Source organism: Dasypus novemcinctus, chromosome 9 (assembly GCF_030445035.2).
Source record: "Dasypus novemcinctus isolate mDasNov1 chromosome 9, mDasNov1.1.hap2, whole genome shotgun sequence".
NCBI lineage: Eukaryota > Metazoa > Chordata > Mammalia > Cingulata > Dasypodidae > Dasypus > Dasypus novemcinctus.
This window is the reverse complement of record NC_080681.1, coordinates 124612941-124632008: the sequence shown is the minus strand read 5'-3', so window position 1 is coordinate 124632008 and position 19068 is coordinate 124612941. Positions and strand designations below refer to the sequence as shown.

At 44.4% G+C, this 19068-nt stretch overlaps 1 pseudogene; it reads left to right on the top strand.

The window, feature by feature from the left end:
* The first annotated feature begins 17818 nt into the window (after positions 1-17818).
* LOC101413254 (transmembrane protein 126A pseudogene) lies at positions 17819-18409 on the top strand (annotated as a pseudogene).
* The last annotated feature ends 659 nt before the right edge of the window (positions 18410-19068 follow it).

Genomic DNA, 19068 nt, shown 5'->3' with positions numbered 1-19068 from the left:
GCAAGGAGTGCCCTGCCACACAGGGGTGTCCCCCGCTTAGGGGAGCCCCATGCACAAGGAGTGCGCCCCGTAAGGAGAGCCAGCCTTGACCAAAAAAAAGTGCAGCCTGCCAGGAGTGGCACCGCACACATGGAAAACTGACACAGAAAGATGACACAACAAAAAAGAGACACAGATTCCTGGTGCCACTGACAAGAATACAAATGGACACAGAAGAACACACAGCGAATGGACATAGAGAACAGACAACTGAGGCGGTGGCGGGGGAAGGGGAGAGAAATAAATTTAAAAATCAATCTTTAAAAAAAAAGAAAAAATCAAGAGAGAAATGAGCAAAATATGTGAACAAAACATCCACAGGAAAACATGTACTCAGTAAGCATATGATGCAGTCATAATGAAATAAATGCAAATTAAAATATCTCTCAGATAGGGTAAGTTGAGGGAAAAATACACCAAATGTAAAATATGGAGTACTTTCACCATGCTTTTCCGTAATTAGTTACAAATGTTTCACAACAATGCAAAGTATTGGTGGTGGGGTGAGGTATGGGAGCCTTTATGATGTCATACATGTTTGTTTTGTAAATTCACAACTTTTAGTATATTTTTATAGTAAATATTGCTTATGTTTTTTCATGTATGAGTGACATACTTCAATAATTTTTTAAATAAAAAAAATCATCTCTCAGATTAGGAAACTCTTTTTTTTACTTCTTAATATCCAATATTAAGAAAGATGTGGGAAAACAGGCACTCTCCTGCACTGTTGGTAAGAATGTAATGGGCCATTTTTTAGAATATTTGGCATTATCTATCAAAATGTTAAATATCCATGGCCTTTAACCCAACAGTTCTGCTTCTAGAAAGCCATTCTACAAATAATCTTGCACAAGTATTACAAGGATCTATACAAAAGGTTTGCAACATTATTTACAGTAGTGAAAAGTTGTAAAAACCTAAATGTCTATCAATAAAGTATATTTGAATAAATTGTGGTACCAACATACAATAGGATACTTTATGGCCTTGAAAACAAATGAAGTAAATCTGAATTGATCTAGATCGATAGCCACAATTCAGAGTTAAATGAAAAAAGCAAGTCATAGAACAATGATGTAAGGTATAATTCTATTTGAATAAAAAAAAGAGGACAAATTTGCATTTGCCATGAAAATGTCAAGAAACACATACAGGGAAGCAGATGTGGCTCAAGTGATTGCGCTCCCACCTACCACACAGAAGGGCTAGAGTTCAGTTCCCATGCCTCCTAAAGAGAAGATGAGCACACAACGGGTGCAAACAGTGGGGCGGGGGTATAAAGAAATAAAATAATGAAATAAATCTTAACAAACAACAACAAAAAAACATATACGCCAGCATGGAGAGTAGAAAGGAAATCAGAAACTGATTTTTTTTTTTTTTTAGGTAACAGGGCTATGGATTGAACCTAGGACCTCGTATGTGGGAAGCCGGCACCCAACCACTGAGCCACATTGACTCCCCAGAAACTGACTTTTTATTTCATTCAGTTAGGTTCTGTTTGATTTTTTTTCTTTTCATATCAAGCGTGTATAATTTTTGTATTAAAAAATAAGGATTCAAGTTATTTGGACATATGGCTATTCTCAAGCTTTAGAACAAGTAAATTATTTTCCCCTAAAATGCCTTAAGCAGAAATAGGGTGCTTTAGCAAGCTTGTTAACAGACTGAAGTTTGTTTCTATGCATATTCTTTGAAATTGGCTTCCAAGTTGATGTAGCACAAATACAAGCCGATAAGGAGCTCCAGCTACTTCCCACTGCACTTTTCCAGGTTGAGCACTGCTCCCTTCCCAGTCAGGACTCTGCCAGCACTAGCCTTACACTGGCCCATTGTAGGTTTTCACTTCATAATTTGTTGTAAATCAGAATTGCTTCTTCTCCAGTCTTTTCCCTGGTAGCCTTTGGAAGTCCTTGTCCCGAACTGGAATGTAGAAATCAGTGATTTGGGGCAGTTATCGTGTGTGTGCAAACACATACCTCAGAGTTGAAATGCCTTACAGAAAAAGGATCAAATGAAGAACACTTTCCCCTGCTTGGGCATGTCTGGTTAAGCAGAGCAGTTAGCTCTGGTGTGTTTTATTTCAGCCAGAGTAGAAATGGGTCGCTTCTCAACACACTTACAGACAAATCTCAAGGAAACCTTGCTCAAACCCACCTCCTTGATTCGGTGGCATTGCTGATCTTCCCTTTGAGGTGTGCTTGGCCAGTGCCCTGGGGCTGATGCCTTTGGGACTGCTCTCAGCCCCAATGCCCACTTTTGACTATCTGTGGTTATTCAGAGTCTCAAGGGCTTTGTGAAAGAACTGAGGGGAGGAGATGCTGATTTTCACTGTCTGGCCCAATTCCAAGATTGATAATTAACAGTCTCCCTCCCTTTTCCCTGAGACGTTAGTGCTCTTGCACAGTTCCTGCTATAAACAGCTGTCCACTGTAAACTGAACGAGGCCAAGAGCTGGTGAATCCCACCCTGGGGGAAGCGGCATTTCAAGATAAACATTTCTTCTGCATCTCTTGGCAAATTACTTAGATTTACCTTGGAGGAAAGGTGTTGCTTTTTAGGGGTAGTAAGAATTTACTAATGGGGGGGCGCATTAAGAATTATAGGCAAAACCTATTTTGTCTAAATGGTGAATAAAAAAAACTCCTGTTCATCACAGAGGGGTCCTAGAAAGAGGAATCTCCTACCCAAAGACAACATATTTTAGATTCTAAAATTTTAATTTGAGCACCCAGAATTCAATCTTATAACGTTGATGTGGCAGGTGCTGTTGGCCACCAACATGTTTTCCTTCAATCTAAAGCATCTTTAGAAACAGAGCAGACAGGCAGGTATTAACAAATCTAACCTGGAAGAGCTAGCAAAGTGCACCCTCTGCCAGCCGTGCTGTGCTTCCACTGCTGCGCTAAACACGCCAAGGATGCGCAGCTGGATGCTTCCTTCCTTTTTAGTCAACTCTCTTATGGGTTGAATTGTGTCCCCCCAAAACATAGACAATGAGCTCACCTGCCTCCCACCCCGTATCTGTGATGTGACCCTATCTGGAAATAGGATCATTACAAATGGAATTAGTTCAGCCAAAAGGAGTTCCAGAGTACAGTGGGTCCTTAGCCCAATATGACCAGTGTCTTTATAAGAAGAAGGAGTTTGGACACAGACCTGGAAAAAGAGAGGGCAGAATGCCATGTCAGTATGAGGCAGAGGTTGAAGCAAACCATCTGAAGCTAGAAGAGGCAAGGGAGGAGCCAAATCTACAGGTTTCAGAGGGAGCCTGGCCCTGCCAACACCTTAGTTTTGGACTTCTGGCCTCCAGACTGTGAGACAAAAAATTTCTGCTGTGTTAAGTCCCCAGCATGTGGTACTTGAGAAGGGTACTGCAGCGCTGGGGAGCCAGAACACCTTCATCTCAGAACACCCATGTTCATCTCAGAACACCCATGTTCATCTCAGAACACCCACGTTCCAGGAAGCAGATTTGGCTCAACTGATAGAGCATCCACCTACCACATGGGAGGTCGACAGTTCAAACCCAGGGCCTCCTGACTGGGGTGGTGAGCAGGCCCACACGCAGTGCTGATGTGCGCAGGGGTGTCGCCCGCATAGGGAAGCCCCATGCACAGGGAGTGCACCCCATAAGGAGAGCCGCCCCACGCGAAAAAAGCGCCACCTGCCCAGGAGTGGCACTGTACACCCGGAGAGCTGATGCAGCAAGACCATGAAACGAAAAGAGACACAGATTCCGGGTGCCGCTGACAAGAATAGAAGTGGACACAGAAGAACACGCAGTGAAGGGACACAGAGAGCAGACAACCGGGGGGGGGGGGGGCAGCGGGGAAGGGGAGAGAAACAAAATCTTTAAAAACAAACAAAAAAACCATGTTCCCATCCTCCTCAACCCCAAATGTCTCTTTTTAATACCCAAACTTCCAGAATAAACTCCACTACAGTCAGTTTTGTTTAATCTTAAATAGAGCACTTCAGTTCTGTTCTTTGTATCGTGAGGAATGGAGATTCACTCAACATCTCAGGTAGTGGAAGATTTATAATGAGAATACTCGTATAAAAAGCCCAGGCAAAGCCCAATGCAAAGAAAGAACTAGAAGCCGTGTCGCAGGCCATCTCTCCACCGGTAATATCCCTCGCCCTCTGAGCTCCTCCTCTTTCCCACAGGCTGGCCTCCTCACCCTTTACCATGGAGCTTTTCTTCACAGCTTCTGCCTTCTCGTCTCAGCTCCCTCATTTGGGGCTTGCAAGTGGCATCTTAGGGTTTCTCGCGTTTCTCTGTATCTCGTGAGTCACTGGCTTCAGTGCCTGCCGACTGCCTCCGGACCCTCGAATTTCTGAGCAAGAATGACCCGCTAGGCTGTGCACTGCTCACTGCGCCGCTGTGGGACGCCCCGTGCAGCGACGTGCGGGAGCCTGCAGCTCCTTCAGCAGCGACCACGCGGGGCAGCTTCCCTTCAGAGGCGCGGGTGGGCACGCCTCGCTCTCTGTGTGCCTCTGCGACTAGCAGACTTTCAGTATGGCCTGGGTCAAAAAAGCTGGGGGGGGTGGGTGGCGGGGAAATGGACTTGGCCCCGTGGATAGAGCATCTGCCTACCACATGGGAGGTCCACGGTTCAAACCCAGGACCTCCTTCACCCATGGGAGCTGGCCCATGCGCAGTGCTGATGCGCACAAGGAGTGCCCTGCCACGCAGGGGTGTCCCGTCCCCCCACACACACATAGGGGAGCCCCACATGCAAGGAGTGCACCCTGTAAGGAGAGCCGCCCAGCGCGAAAGAAAGTGCAGCCTGCCCAGGAATGGTGCCGCACACATGGAGAGCTGACACAAGATGACGCAGCAAAAAGAAACACAGATTCCCGAGCCGCTGACAACAACAAAAGCGGAAAAAAGAAGACGCAGCAAATAGACACAGAGAACAGACAACTGGGGTGGGGGGGGAAGGGGAGAGAAATAAATCTTAAAAAAAAAAAAGGGATGGGGTTAAAATTGAACCTGAGCAACTAACCATTTCGTTACATTTTTTAAAATCACCTTTTCAATGGACAGTTGGCTTTTCTTATAGAGGAAATCCAAAAGAAAGAGCAGAACTTTCACTTTCTCTAGGTCAAAGAGAATTCCACAAGAATGGCCCAGGAAACTGCAGCCCCCAAAAGGGCTTCCATTCAGCCATCAGAAGGGTCCCATTATTGTTCAAAACAATAGCACATCCTCACTACATCCAAGGAGAGTAACCATAAAGCCAAGAAAAGGTGTGGTGAATATTTGCTCAGCTCTGAAACACCATCTAACCTTGTGTTCTGTGACTCTGGTTTTAATCCCAGGGTGAGAGAAATGGCCTAGAGCTAGTGAACCAGGGAAAGGTGATGAAATGACTTTATCCTGGGACATAAAGACTTCAAGTAAATTAATTACCACAAATAAATGAAATGTATTTCAGTCTCTCTACTTAAGGATAAAATGGAGGAACAAAAAAACTAGTAAAGAAAGTGGACTTGGCCCAATGGACAGGGCGTCTGCCTACCACATGGGAGGTCCACAGTTCAAACCCCGGGCCTCCTTGACCCGTGTGGAGCTGGCCCATGCGCAGTGCTGATGCGCGCAATGAGTGCCGTGCCAGACAGGGGTGTCCCCCCGCATAGGGGAGCCCCACGTGCAAGGAGTGCGCCCCGTAAGGAGAGCTGCCCAGCTTGAAAGAAAGTGCAGCCTGCCCAGGAATGGCGCCGCACACACGGAGAGCTGACACAAGATGATGCAACAAGAAGAAACACAGATTCCTGGTGCTGCTGATAAGGATAGAAGCGGTCACAGAAGAGCACACAGTGAATGGACACAGAGAGCAGATAACTGGGAAGAGGGGAAAGGGGAGAGAAATAAATTAAAAAAAAAAAAGAAAGAGTAAAAGAAACAGGCTAATAAATCCTGGCCTTGAGAAGTAAAGACACATAAACCATTAGCATATTTCTAGAATGAGGTATGATGACAGAGAAAATCAAAGTTCATAATCACATTGTTGTGTCTTACAAAATTTTACAGATTTTTTTTAACTTCTTTTAGGAGCCTGTGATAATACAGTAATGAAAATATACTTCCAAACCCAATATAGAAAATGAAGAATATGGATTAAAGACTCAAATGTGGGGGACCTGATGTAGCTCAGTGGTTGAGTGCCTGCTTTGCATGTACGAGGTCCCAGGTTCAATTCCTGGTACCTCTTTATTTTTATTTATTTTTTTTAATATTTATTTATTATTATTATTTTTAATTACAATAAAAAAAATATATGACCTGGTACCTCTTTAAACAAAGAAAAAAAAAGAGACTCAAATGTGAAGTGCAAAACTTAAGAAACTTTAGGATGAAATACATGAGAAGTTGTTGAACAAGACCTAAATAAAAGCATACACTGTTTACGGATACATTTGACTAAAATAAAAAAGATTTCTTATGATAAATTATATCATAATCAGAGACAGCCACAGATTGGAAAAAGATCACTGTCATTTCTATAACCATGGAAGAATTAGTGATCAGGATTTATAAAGAAAGCTTACAAATCTATAAGAAAAAGGCAAATGGAAAGGTGAGAAAAGGCTAAGAGAAGCCATTCCACAGAAGAATTAGTATATCCAATAAACATGAAAAGATGCTCAGCCTACTCCTACTCCTACTCCTGCATTAATTCTTTTTTATTACACTTTTTTATTAGAATTAATAGATCACAAGAATGTTATATTAAAAAACATAAGAGGTTTCCCTATACCCTCCACCTCCCCACCCCACTCCTCCCACACCAACAACCATGATTGTGGCCTACTCATCGCACTTGGTGAACACATTTTGGAGCACTGCTGCACCACATGGATAATAGTTGACCCTGTAGCTCACACTCTCCCCCAGTACATTCAGTGGGTTACGGCAGGATATATAAAGTCCAGCATCTGACCCTGCAGTATCATTTAGGACAACTCAAAGACCCAAAAATGCCCCCACATCACATCCCTTCTTCCCTCTCCCCACCCTCAGCAACTACTGCATTAATTCTTTTTTTTTTAAGATTTATTTTATTTATCTTCCCTTCCCCCACCCCCCGCCCCAGTTGTCTGTTCTCTGTTTCCATTTGCTGCGTGTTCTTCTTTTTGTCCGCCTCTGTTGTTGTCAGTGGCACAGAAATCTGTGTTTCTGTTTTATTGCGTCATCTTGCTATGTCGGCTCTCTGTGTGTGTAGCGCCATTCTTGGGCAGGCTGCACTTTCTTTTGTGCTGGGTGGCTCTCCTTATGGGGTGCACTCCTTACACGTGGAGGGCCCTTACGTGGGGGACACCCCTGCGTGGCAGGTCACTCCTTGCGCATGGGCCAGCTCCACACGGGTCAAGGAGGCCCGGGGTTTGAACCATGGACCTCCCATATGGTAGACAGACGCCCTATCCATTGGGCCAAGTCCACTTCCCTGCATTAATTCTTGATAGTTTCAATATACACATGGCTGATCCTTCTAATAACCTAAAAATTTCTCTCCTCCAAACCTTAGTCTCTACCTTTTCCCCTAAACTCACGTTAAGAAAACCTACAAGCCCAACCTAATTCCACTGCTGTGCATCCCATCCTGCAGCCCACCTTCTTTCAGCTATTTTGTCATTCTTCTTGTATCCTGATTCCAGTACTTTGACCTTGATAGGATATCTGGTCCATGGACCCTCACCTTTTCACTGTCACCCCTTGATCTTCTCCCTCCCTTTCTTCCCTGTTCATATCCCATGACCAGTCATTGTTTGCTCTCCCTTGCATAATTTCTTCCTCTCACTTCCTAATAACCCCCTTGGCAAAACCACAACCCTGGTGATAATTCCAACTCCCTGCCCACTAGGCACCTGCCCCATCCAAATGAGGTTAAAGTCACACTGACTGTATTCATGACCACAAACCTCAAGAAGACTCTTAATGCCGCTGGCAATTTCTATCCCAATTTTCCAGCCAAGTATTTCACATACTTTCCTCCCCCTCTCACTCTCAGTTAATCACTTTCTTTCCCAGGTCACTGAGAATACTGCTGTAATCGGCAGGGATCTTCCACAGGCTCCACCCTCATCCCGTCTACCTATCGCTAAACCTACATCCTGGCTTCCTGTCTGCTATTACAGACCAACTATTTATGCTCCTAAGCCTCGCCCTCTGCTTGGCCCTTGATCCCATCCCCTCTCATTATGCCAGGACTTCCCACAGCAACTCTCTCTGCTGCAGCTTCCCCCCCCCCCGCCCGCCCACTGGATCATTCCCAACAACACAAATAAATTCGTTTTTCTTCCTCCTTAATCCTTCTCTCAACTACACTCTAGTTACTGCCCCGTTTTTTTTGCTCCCTCTTATAGCAAAATACCTAAATGAAGGATCTGTGTGTGTTGTCTCCAATTCCTCTTTTCCATTCTTTCTTTTTGTTTTTTTTTAAAGATTTACTTTATTTATTTCTCCCTCCCCTCACCCCATTCCCCCTGTTGTCTGCTCTCTGTGTCCATTCACTGGGTACTGTGTGTTCTTCTGTGTCTGCTTGTATTCTCATTGGGCGGCTCCAGGAACTGATCCTGGGACCTGTCAGAATGGAAGAGAGGCGATTACTCTCTTGTGCCGCCTCAACTCCCTGTTCAGTTACATCTTCTTATTTTCTCTCCTCTGTGTCTCTTATTGCATCATCTTGCTGCGCCAGCTGTCAGTGTCAGCTGGCACTCCTGGGTGGGGCGGCCTTCCGGTGTGGGCTGGCACTCCACGTGGGCCAGCTCGCCCTCACCAGGAGGCCCTGGGCATCAAACTCTGCACCTTACATATGGTAAACGGGAGCCCAATTGGTTGAGCCACATGTTTCCCTCCCTTCTCTTTCAAATCTCTTTCAATCTCACTTTTTTTTTTTAAGATTTATTTGTTTGTTTGTTTATATCCCCCCTTTCTCTCCTCCCGCCCTGCTGGGTTTTTTTGCTGTCTGTGTTGTCTTCTCTTCTCATTTTCTCTCCTCTAGGATTCACCGGGATTCGATCCTGGAGATCTCTGATGGCGAGAAAGGTTCCCTGTCAGCTGTGCCACTCTGCAGTGCTTCATCTTGACTCTCCCCTTGTCTCTCTTTTGATGCATGATTATACTGCTGTGTGACTCACTTGTGCAGGGCACTGGCTCACCACACGGGAATTCGTGTGGGCACTGGCTTGCCGTGTGGACATGCTTTCTCTCTTTTTTTCCCTCCAGGAGGCCCCAGGGATTGAACCCAGCTCTTCCCATATGGTAGGTGGAAGCTCTATCAGTTGAGCCACAATCACTTCCCTCAATCTCACTTTTGATGCCACTGCTGCACCAAAAATTTCCTGACAGTTTCGGTGAACACCAGATTGCTTAACCATGGGGAGCAATGCTGAGCCCTCCTCTTTCTTGATTTAGGCAGCGTTTCACACAATTGATCACTGCCTTTTTGACATGCTCTTTCTGCTGGGCAGCCAGGACACTACATCGTCACCTGGGACTCCTTGGTCTCTCTTTCTCTCTTTTTTTTTTATTAGGGAACTTGTAGATTTACAGAAAAATCATACAGAAAACAGAGTTCCCATATACCCCCCTCATACATGTTTTCCCTAGTAACAATTTGCATTAGTGGAGTACCTTTGTTACAGTTGACAAAAGAACATTATTATAATTTTACTGTCAACTATAGTCCATTATTTATGTTAGGGTTCACTGTGTTGTACAGCCCTATGGTTTTAAAATTTTTTCTAAAGCTTCCCCTTTTAACCACATTCAAGTATTTAATTCAGTGCTGTTAATCACATTCACGATGTTGTGCTACCAATACCATGACCCAACCAAAATTTTCCATCACCCTGATACCCTCCTAAATATATAAATATATATATATATATGTATATAGATATATATAAATATATATAGATTTGTATATAGATATATATAAATGTATATATATATATAGATTTGAGTCCCTGCTTTAATTCTCTTGGGTGTATACCTGAAGTGGGATTGCCAGGTCTTGTGGTAATTCTATACTTAACTTTCTGAGGAACTGCTGAACTGTTTTCCACAGTGGTTGCACCACTGTGCAAATAAAAAATCCATTTACAACTAAAAGAATAAAATATCCAGGAATAAATTTAACCAAGGGTGTAAAGGATCTGTAGGCAGAAAACTACACAACATTGCTAAAACAAATCGAAGAAGACCTAAATAAATCAAAGGGCATTTCATGTTCATGGATTGGAAGAATAAATATTGTTAAGATGTCTATTCTACCCAAAGTGATTTACAGATGCAACAAAATCCTATCCAAAATTTCAACAGTTTTTTTTTTTTCAGAAATGGAAAAGCTGATTATTGAATTTATATGGAAAGGTAAGGAACCCTGAATAGCCAAAACAATTCTGAAAAAAAGAAGAACAAAGTTGAAGGACTCACACTTAGCAATTTTAAAACTTATTACAGGGAAGTGGATTTGGCACAATGAATAGGACGTCCACCTACCACATGGAAGGTCAAAGTTTCAACCCCAGGGCCTCCTGATCTGTGTGATAAGCTGGCCCACACGCAGTGCTGCTGCGCGCAAGAAGTGCCATGCCACACAGGGTAGCCCCCACGTGCAAGGAGTGTGCCCCATAAGGAGAGCTGCTCAGTGCGAAAAAAGTGCAGCCTGCCCAGGAATGGCACTGCACACATGGAGAGCGGACGCAGCAAAATGATCCAACAAAATGAGACACAGGTTCCGGGTGCCACTGACAAGAATACAAAGCAGACACAGAAGAACACACAGCGAATGGACACAGAGATCAGACAACCAGGGGCAGGGCAGGGAAAGGGAGAGAAATGATAGATAGATAGATAGATAGATAGATAGATAGATAGATAGATAGATAGATAGATAGATAGATAAATAAATAAATAAATTTTTATAAACTTATTACAAATGTATAGTAAACAAAACAGTATGGTATTGGCACAAGGACTGACATATAGACTAATGGAATCAAATTGAGAGTTCAGATATAAACCCTCACATTTATATCCAACTGATTTTTTACAAGGGTGCCAATTCCATTCAATGAGGAGATAACAGTCTCTTCAACAAACAACGTTGGGAAATCTGGATATTCATATGCAGAAGGATACAGGTGGACCTCTACCTCATACCATATACAAAAATTATTTCAAAATTGGATCAAAGACCTAAATATAAAACAAAAACTATAAAACTGCTAGAAGAAAACATCAGGAAACGTCTTCAGGACCTTGTGTTAGGCAAAAGTTTCTTAGACTTTATACCAAAAGCACAAGTAACAAAAGAAAAAATAGGTAAATGAGACATCAAAATTTAAAACTTTTGATTAACAGTACTGTACTTTAACAGTCATTTATGGGAATGTGGTTAAAAGGGGTAATTTTAGGTTGTATATATGTAACTAGAATGAAAAAATACAAATAAACATAGAACTGTAAAATACAAACTGTGAACCCTACTGTAAATGATGAACTGTAGTTAATATTACAATTTAAAAAATGTTCCTTCGTGAATTATAGTAAATGTACCACACTAATTCAAGGTGCTAATAATAGCTTATATGGGAGCTCTATAGTTTATGCATTGTATTTCTGTAAATCTACAACTTCCATAATTTAAAAAATCATTTAGAAAAAGGTTCCTAGGGGTGGGGGAGCAGATGTAGCTCAGTGGTTGAGCACCTGCTTCCCATGTACAAAGTCCTGGGTTCAAGCCCTGGTACATCCTACAAAAATAAAAAATATCTGGAAGGAAGTAGGGATTAAAAACTTTTGTGGGGAAGCAGACTTGGCCCAATGGATAGAGCATCCGCCTACCACAAGGGAGGTCCGTGGTTCAAACCCCGGGCCTCCTTGACCCATGTGGAGCTGACCCATGCGCAGTGCTAATGCATGCAAGGAGTGCCTTCCATGCAGGGGTGTCCCCCGCATAGGGGTGTCCCCCGCATAAAGGAGCCCCACGCGCAAGGAGTGCGCCCCATAAGGAGAACCTCCCCAGCGTGAAAGAAAGTGCAGCCTGCCCAGGAATGGTGCCTCACACACGGAGAGCTGACGCAACAAGATGACGCAACAAAAAGAGACAGATTCCCGGTGCCACTGATAAGGATAGAAGCAGTCACAGAAGAACACACAGCGAATGGACACAGAGAGCAGACAACTGGGGAGGGGGGCGGGGGGAGAGAAATTAAAAAATAAATGAAATAAATAAGAACAAAAAAAATTTTAAAAACACTTTTGTGCATCAAAGGACTTTATCATGAAAGTAAAAAAGACAACCCACAGGATCTTTTTATTCAGTTGCAGGATTTCTTTATATATTCTGGATATTAAATCCTTATTAGATATGTGGTTTTCAAATGTTTTCTAATATTTGTTGTTGTTGTTGTTGTTTCTATCAAGAAGGGGTGTTGAATTTTGTCATATACCTTTTCTGCATCAATTAAGAGGATAGTGGTATATTAAATTAATTAATTTTTTTTGGTTGAACCACCCTTGCATACCTGGGATAATTCCCACTTGATTGTGGTATATAATTCTTTTAATGTACTGTGGTTTTATTTCAAGATTTTATTTATTTCTCTCCCCTTCCCACCCGCCATCTGCTTTCTGTGTCAACCTGCTGTGTGTTTTTCTGCGTCCACTTGCACCCTCAGTGGCACTGAGAAACTGTGTCTCCTTTTTGTTACATTGTCTTGCTGTGTCAGCTCTCCATGTGTGCCGCACCACTCCCAGGCAGGCTGCACTTTTTTCACACAGGGCAGCTCTCCTTGCTCGGCACACTCCTTGCATGTAGGGCACCACTACGTGGGACACCCCTGCATGGCATGGCACTCCTTGCATGCAGCAGCTCTGCGCATGGGCCAGCTCACCACACAGGTCAGGAGGCCCTGGGGATCGAACACTGGACCCTCCCTATGGTAGGTGGACACTCTATCTGCTGAGCCACATCTGTTTCCCTTAATGTACTGTTAAGTTTGGTTTGCTGGTATTTTGTGGAGAATTTTTGTGTCTATGTTAATAAGGGATATTGGTCAGTAATTTTCTTGTCTTGTAATTTTATCTGGCTTTGGTAAGAGGATGATATTGGCCTCATAGAGTGAGTTATGAAGTGTTCCCTCCTCTTAAAATTTTTTTAAGAGTTTGAGCAAGATATTTTTTTTTAATTTTTTTTATTTGTTTTTCTCCCCTTCCCTGCCACTGTTGTCTGCCCTCTGTGTCCATTCACTGTGTGTTCTTCTGTGTCCACTTGCATTCTTGTCAATGGCACAGGGAATCTGTGTCTCTTTTTGTTGCGGCATCTTCCTACTTCAGCTCTCCATGTGTGCGGTGCCACTCCTGGGCAGGCTGTGCTTTTTTCGTGAGGGGCGGCTCTCCTTATGGGGTGCACTCCTTGCGTGTGGGGCTCCCCTATGTGGGGCACACCCCTGTGTGGCACGGCACTCCTTGCGTGCATCAGCACTGCACACAGGCCAGCTCACCACATGGGTCAAGGGGTCCTGGGTTTGAACCGTGGACCTCCCATGTGGTAGGTGGACACTCTATCAGTTGAGCCAAATCTACTTCCCTGAGCAAGATTGTTTTAATTCTTGGAATGTTTGGTAACAGTCACCAGTGAAGTGACCTGGTACTAGGCTTTTCTGGGAGGTTTTGTTGTGATTTTTTTTGTTGGGAGGTTTTTGATTTCTGATTCAATTTCTTTACTTGTTTTTGGTTTGTTGAGATCTCCTATTTCTTCTTCTTTTTTTAAAAGATTTATTTATTTTATTTATTTCTCTCCCCGCCCCCCCCCCCCCCCAGTCTGCTCTCTGTGTCCCTTCGCTGTACATTCTTCTGGGTCTGCTTGTCTTCTCTAGGTGACACTGGGAACAAATTCTGGGACCTTCTGGAGTGGGAGAGAGGTGCTCAATCTCTTGCACCACCTCAGCTCTCTGGTCTGCTGTGTCTCTTATTGTTTCTTCTCTGTGTCTCTTTTTGTTGTGTCATCTTGCTGCACCAGCTCTCCACACGGGTCAGCACTCCTGTGTGGGCCAGCTCTCTGCTCAGGCCAGTTTGCCACACCAGGAGGCCCTGGGAATCAAACCCTGGAACTCCTATATGGTAGACAGGAGCCGAATTGCTTGAGCCACATCTGCTTCCCACCTATATGGTTTTTTTTAAGATTTATTTTATTTATTCCCCCCCCCCATTGTTTGTGCTCGCTGTCTGCTCTCTGTGTCTGTTTGCTGTGTACTGTCTGTATCTGCTCGTCTTCTCTTTAAGAGGTACCAGGAACAGAACCTGGGACCTCCCATGTGGGAGAGAGGTGCTCAATTGCCTGAGCCATCTCTGCTCTCTGCTTTGTTGTGTCTCTCATTCTCTTTCTTCTTTGTGTCTTCCTGTTGTGTCATACTGTTGCATCAGCTAATTGTGCCAGCCCATTGCTCCAGCTCACTGTCTTGCTTGTCTTCTCCAGGAGGCACCAGGAACCAAACCTCGGACCTCCCATGTGGTAGGCAGGAGCTCAATCACTTAAACCACATCCACTTCCCAGCCCTAATGTGTTTTTGTTCTCACATAGTGTGTTCTTTCATTCCCATGAGCTCATACTTTTCTCCTTTTTTTTTTAAGATTTATTTTTATTTATTTCTCCCCCCCTCAGTTGTCGTTCTCTGTGTCCATTTTGCTGCGTGTTCTTCTTTGTCCACTTCTGTTGTTGTCAGTGGCATGGGAATCTGTGTCTCTTTTTGTTGCGTCATCTTGCTACGTCAGTTCTCTGGGTGTGCGGCACCATTCCTAGGCAGGCTGAATTTTCTTTCATGCTGGGCAGCTCTCCTTACGGGGCGCACTCCTTGTGCATGGGGCTCCCCTATACGGGGACACCCCTGCGTGGCATGGCACTCCTTGCATGCATCAGCACTGCGCGTGGGCCAGCTCCACATGGGTCAAGGAGGCCCAGGGTTTGAACCGCGGACCTCCCATGTGGTAGATGGACACCCTAACCACTGGGCCAAGTCCGCTTCCCTACTTTTCTATTCAGGTTTTCAAATTCTTCTTTGTGCTTACTCAGTGTCTTCTTGATGTCCTTTATCTCTTTATCCATATTGTCTTTCAAATCATTAATTTGATTTTGCAAATTTGTTTGAATCTCGATCAGTTGTCTCAAATAATGTGTCTCATCTAGGTCTTTGATACATTGCTTTGCTTAGGCCATTTCTTCCATTTTCATAATATGCCTTGTAATTTTTTGTGTCTGGGCATCTGATTATGATAATGAGTTTACTTGCTGCTCAATTTCTTTTTCTTTTGTAGGGATTTAGTGGCAGAAGACTGTACTATGGCTGTTCTTGATTCTTGGCTCGACCTGCTCTGGGTCTTTAGGATTGTCCCTGTTAGCTGCTCTAATCTGGGCCCTAGACACAGTAACGGGTTGCAGACCTGCTTCCAAGGGCCTTGGGGAGGGAGGCTCTAAAGGCCAGAAAAGCCTCTCTTCTTTACTTTTAATTCCCTCATATGTCCTTCCTTGGTTGGCCATCAGATGGCGCTCTTCAGCAGGCCTCTCAGTCCAAAGCCTATCTGAGTGTGTTTGCTGCAACATGACACAGACTGGATCGATGTGACAGAGGTTCCTACCTGGAGGCTAAAAACCTCACAAACTAAACGTTTTCAGAGAAATTTCTCCAAATTTTGTTGGCAGCCCCCTCTCTTTTCCCAGGTGGGAAATAATTCCACTTCCCTCTGCATCCTCAACAAGTTCCAGTCAGTAGGGAGGGCATTTACAGCCTGGAAGAGCTTGAGGGACACGGCAGAGCAAATTTGTGGGTCAAAAGCTGAATCAGCCTTAGGTTGAATCCCTCTTTCTCCTCTTTCCTGGGGAGGTGGATCTCTGTGCACGGGGGAGGGGGGGGTGGGGGTGGTGGTGGGGGGGGTGGGGGAGTGGGGGGGGACTTTGTTTGTTTGTGGCCTTGGGCCAGAGAATTCAATGCTATCTCCTCATAGGGTGGGGGAAGGGCGCTGGCAGCTCCTACTGCAGTCTACTCAAGGTCTCAACCTTGAGGTTCTTTTCCTGTGCCTCTCTCCCCTGGGTGGTGTCCAGCTCTCCTTTGGTGTCCTACACCCTGGAACACTTCTCCCAGACTGTTTCTGCCTGTCCTCTAGCTGTTTTTCTGTGAGGGGAGAGAGTCATGTGTTCTTCTAATCTGCCATATTCCCAGAAGTCCAAACAACACACTCCTTTTTTTTTTTTAAGATTTATTTTATTTATTTTATGCCCCCTCTCCGCCCATTCCCCCTGTTGTCTGATCTCTGTGTCCATTTGCTGTGTGTTCTTCTGTGTCTGCTTGTATTCTCATTAGGTGGCTCCGGGAACCGATCCTGGGACCTTCTGGAGTAGGAGAGAGGCGATTACTCTCTTGTGCCATGTCAACTCCCTGTTCTGCTACGACCCCTTATTTTCTTTCCTCTGTGTCTCTTGTTGCATAATCTTCCTGCACCAGCTCTCCACGTCAGCCAGCACTCCTGCGCAGGGTAGCTTTTCCATGCTAGGCAGCATTCCCACACAGGGTGGCACTCCTGCACAGAGCAGCATTCCCGTGTGGGCTGGCACTCCACATGGGCCAGCTTGCCATGTGAGCCAGCTTGCCCTCACCAGGAGGCCCTGGGCATCGAACCCTGGAACTCCTATATGGTAGACAGGAGCCCAATTGGTTGATTTCCTCAAACAACACACTCTTAAACAACCAATCATCAAAGGAGAAATAATAAGGGTAATTAGGAAATACCTTGAAGGAAATGAAAATGAAAAACACAACATACGAAAACTTATGAGATGCAGCAAAAGAGTACTGAGAGGGAAATTTATAGCTCTAAATGCTTTCATTAAAAAAAGAAGAGGGAAGCAGACTTGGCCCAGTGGTTAGGGCCTCCATCTACCATATGGGAGGTCTGCAGTTCAAACCCTGGGCCTCCTTGACCCATGTGGAGCTGGCCCACGTGCAGTGCTGATGTGCGTAAGGAGTGCCATGCCACGCAGGGGTGTCCCCCGTGTAGGGGAGCCCCACGCACAAGGAGTGCGGCCCATAAGGAGAGCCGCCCAGCGAGAAAGAAAGTGCAGCCTGCCTAAGAATGGCGCTGCCCACATGGAGAGCTGACACAGGATGACGCAACAAAAAGAAACACAGATTCCCGTGCCGCTGACAACAACAGAAGCGGACGAAGAAGAAGATGCAGCAAATAGACACAGAGAACAGACAACCGGGGCGGGGGGGATTGGGGGAGAGAGAAATAAATAAATAAATAAATCTTTAAAAAAAGAGAGAAGAAGAAAGTTCTCAAATCAGAGACCTAACCTCACAACTGGAGGATCTAGGAAATGAAGGGCAAATTAAACTCAAAGTAAGCAAAAGGAATGAAATGAAGACTAGAGTAGAGATAAATGATATAGAGAATAAAAAAAAAAAGAATCAATGAAACCAAAAGTTGGTTATTTGAAAAGGTCAATAAAATAAGAAACCTTTAACTAGACTGACAAAGGAAAAAAAGGGGACACAAATAACTAAAACCAGAAATGAGGGAGCGGGGAGTCGGCCGCCGTGGAGTCACGTGTCAGTCAGGATGGCTGCTCCCGTGTGTGGGGTGCAGAGGTTGCGGTGAGTCCTGGTGGCTATGAGAGTTAGGGTAGGTAGCACGGCTGAGAGAAGCTCTCGTAGCCACCAGGACTACGGCAACCTCTGAGAGAAGCAGAGCTTAAGGTTCAAGATGGAAAACCAAGAACCAGATGATACGAAGAGGAAAACTTAACAACTTTCAATATAGTAAGCAGAAAAATTAACCAACTTCCAGAAGTAGAAAGGAATCTATTTGCACATTGATCAACATATATTGGACTTAATGCTGCTCTCTGTGGACTAATAGCAAACAGTCTTTTTTGACGTGTTTTAAATGTGACATAGGCTCGTATAGCCGCTGACTTACCAATGGCAGTGACCCCATTTTTGACAGCACATGCATCTTACAAAGGTTTTGTAAGTTTACCTTTGACTACAGGTGATTTGAATTGTGAGACCTGTACTATAACACGGGGTGGACTGGTTGGTCTTGTTTTTGGCGGTCTATACCCTGTTTTCTTGGCTATTCTGTGAATGGTGGCCTCACAGCCAGATATGTCTCAGCTGTGCTACCAGAGAAAGGAAACATCTTAATTTATTGGATGAGAATCTCTAAGCCTGTCTTTAGAAAGATGTTATTTCCCATTTTGCTCCAGACTCTGTAGCATACCTTGGAGCTAGGCAATATAAACTGCTCATAAAGGCTCTTCTGTGACCTGAACCTGGCCTAGAAATTCACTGATTTTAAGCAAATCTGTACACAGAAATAAAATGGTAAAAATAATTCATGTCTAACTTATGAGTAAACATAAGGTTGTAATTTATTACAGGAGGTACATTTTTAGGCCCTATAATAAAAGACTAAACAGGGCAACAAAAGACTGAATTGCAGTAAAGGTTAGCCACTTAAACAAGGGCATTACTTCTTTAATGTGCCCAATATTGTCTCTTCAGTTTAGCTCTTTCTACTCCTTTATATCAAATATCATGTTTTTTTTTTTTTAAAGATTTATTATTTTATTTAATTCCCCCCCCGGTTGTCTGTTCTTGGTGTCTATTTGCTGCGTCTTGTTTCTTTGTCCGCTTCTGTTGTCGTCAGCGGCACGGGAAGCGTGGGCGGCGCCATTCCTGGGCAGGCTGCACTTTCTTTTCACGCTGGGCGGCTCTCCTTACGGGGCGCACTCCTTGCGCGTGGGGCTCTCACGCGGGGGACACCCTTGCGTGGCACGGCACTCCTTGCGCGCATCAGCACTGCGCATGGCCAGCTCCACACGGGTCAAGGAGGCCCGGGGTTTGAACCGCGGACCTCCTATATGGTAGACGGACGCCCTAACCACTGGGCCAAAGTCCGTTTCCCTCAAATATCATGTTAACAGCTTCCTCACAGAGGAACAATTCCAG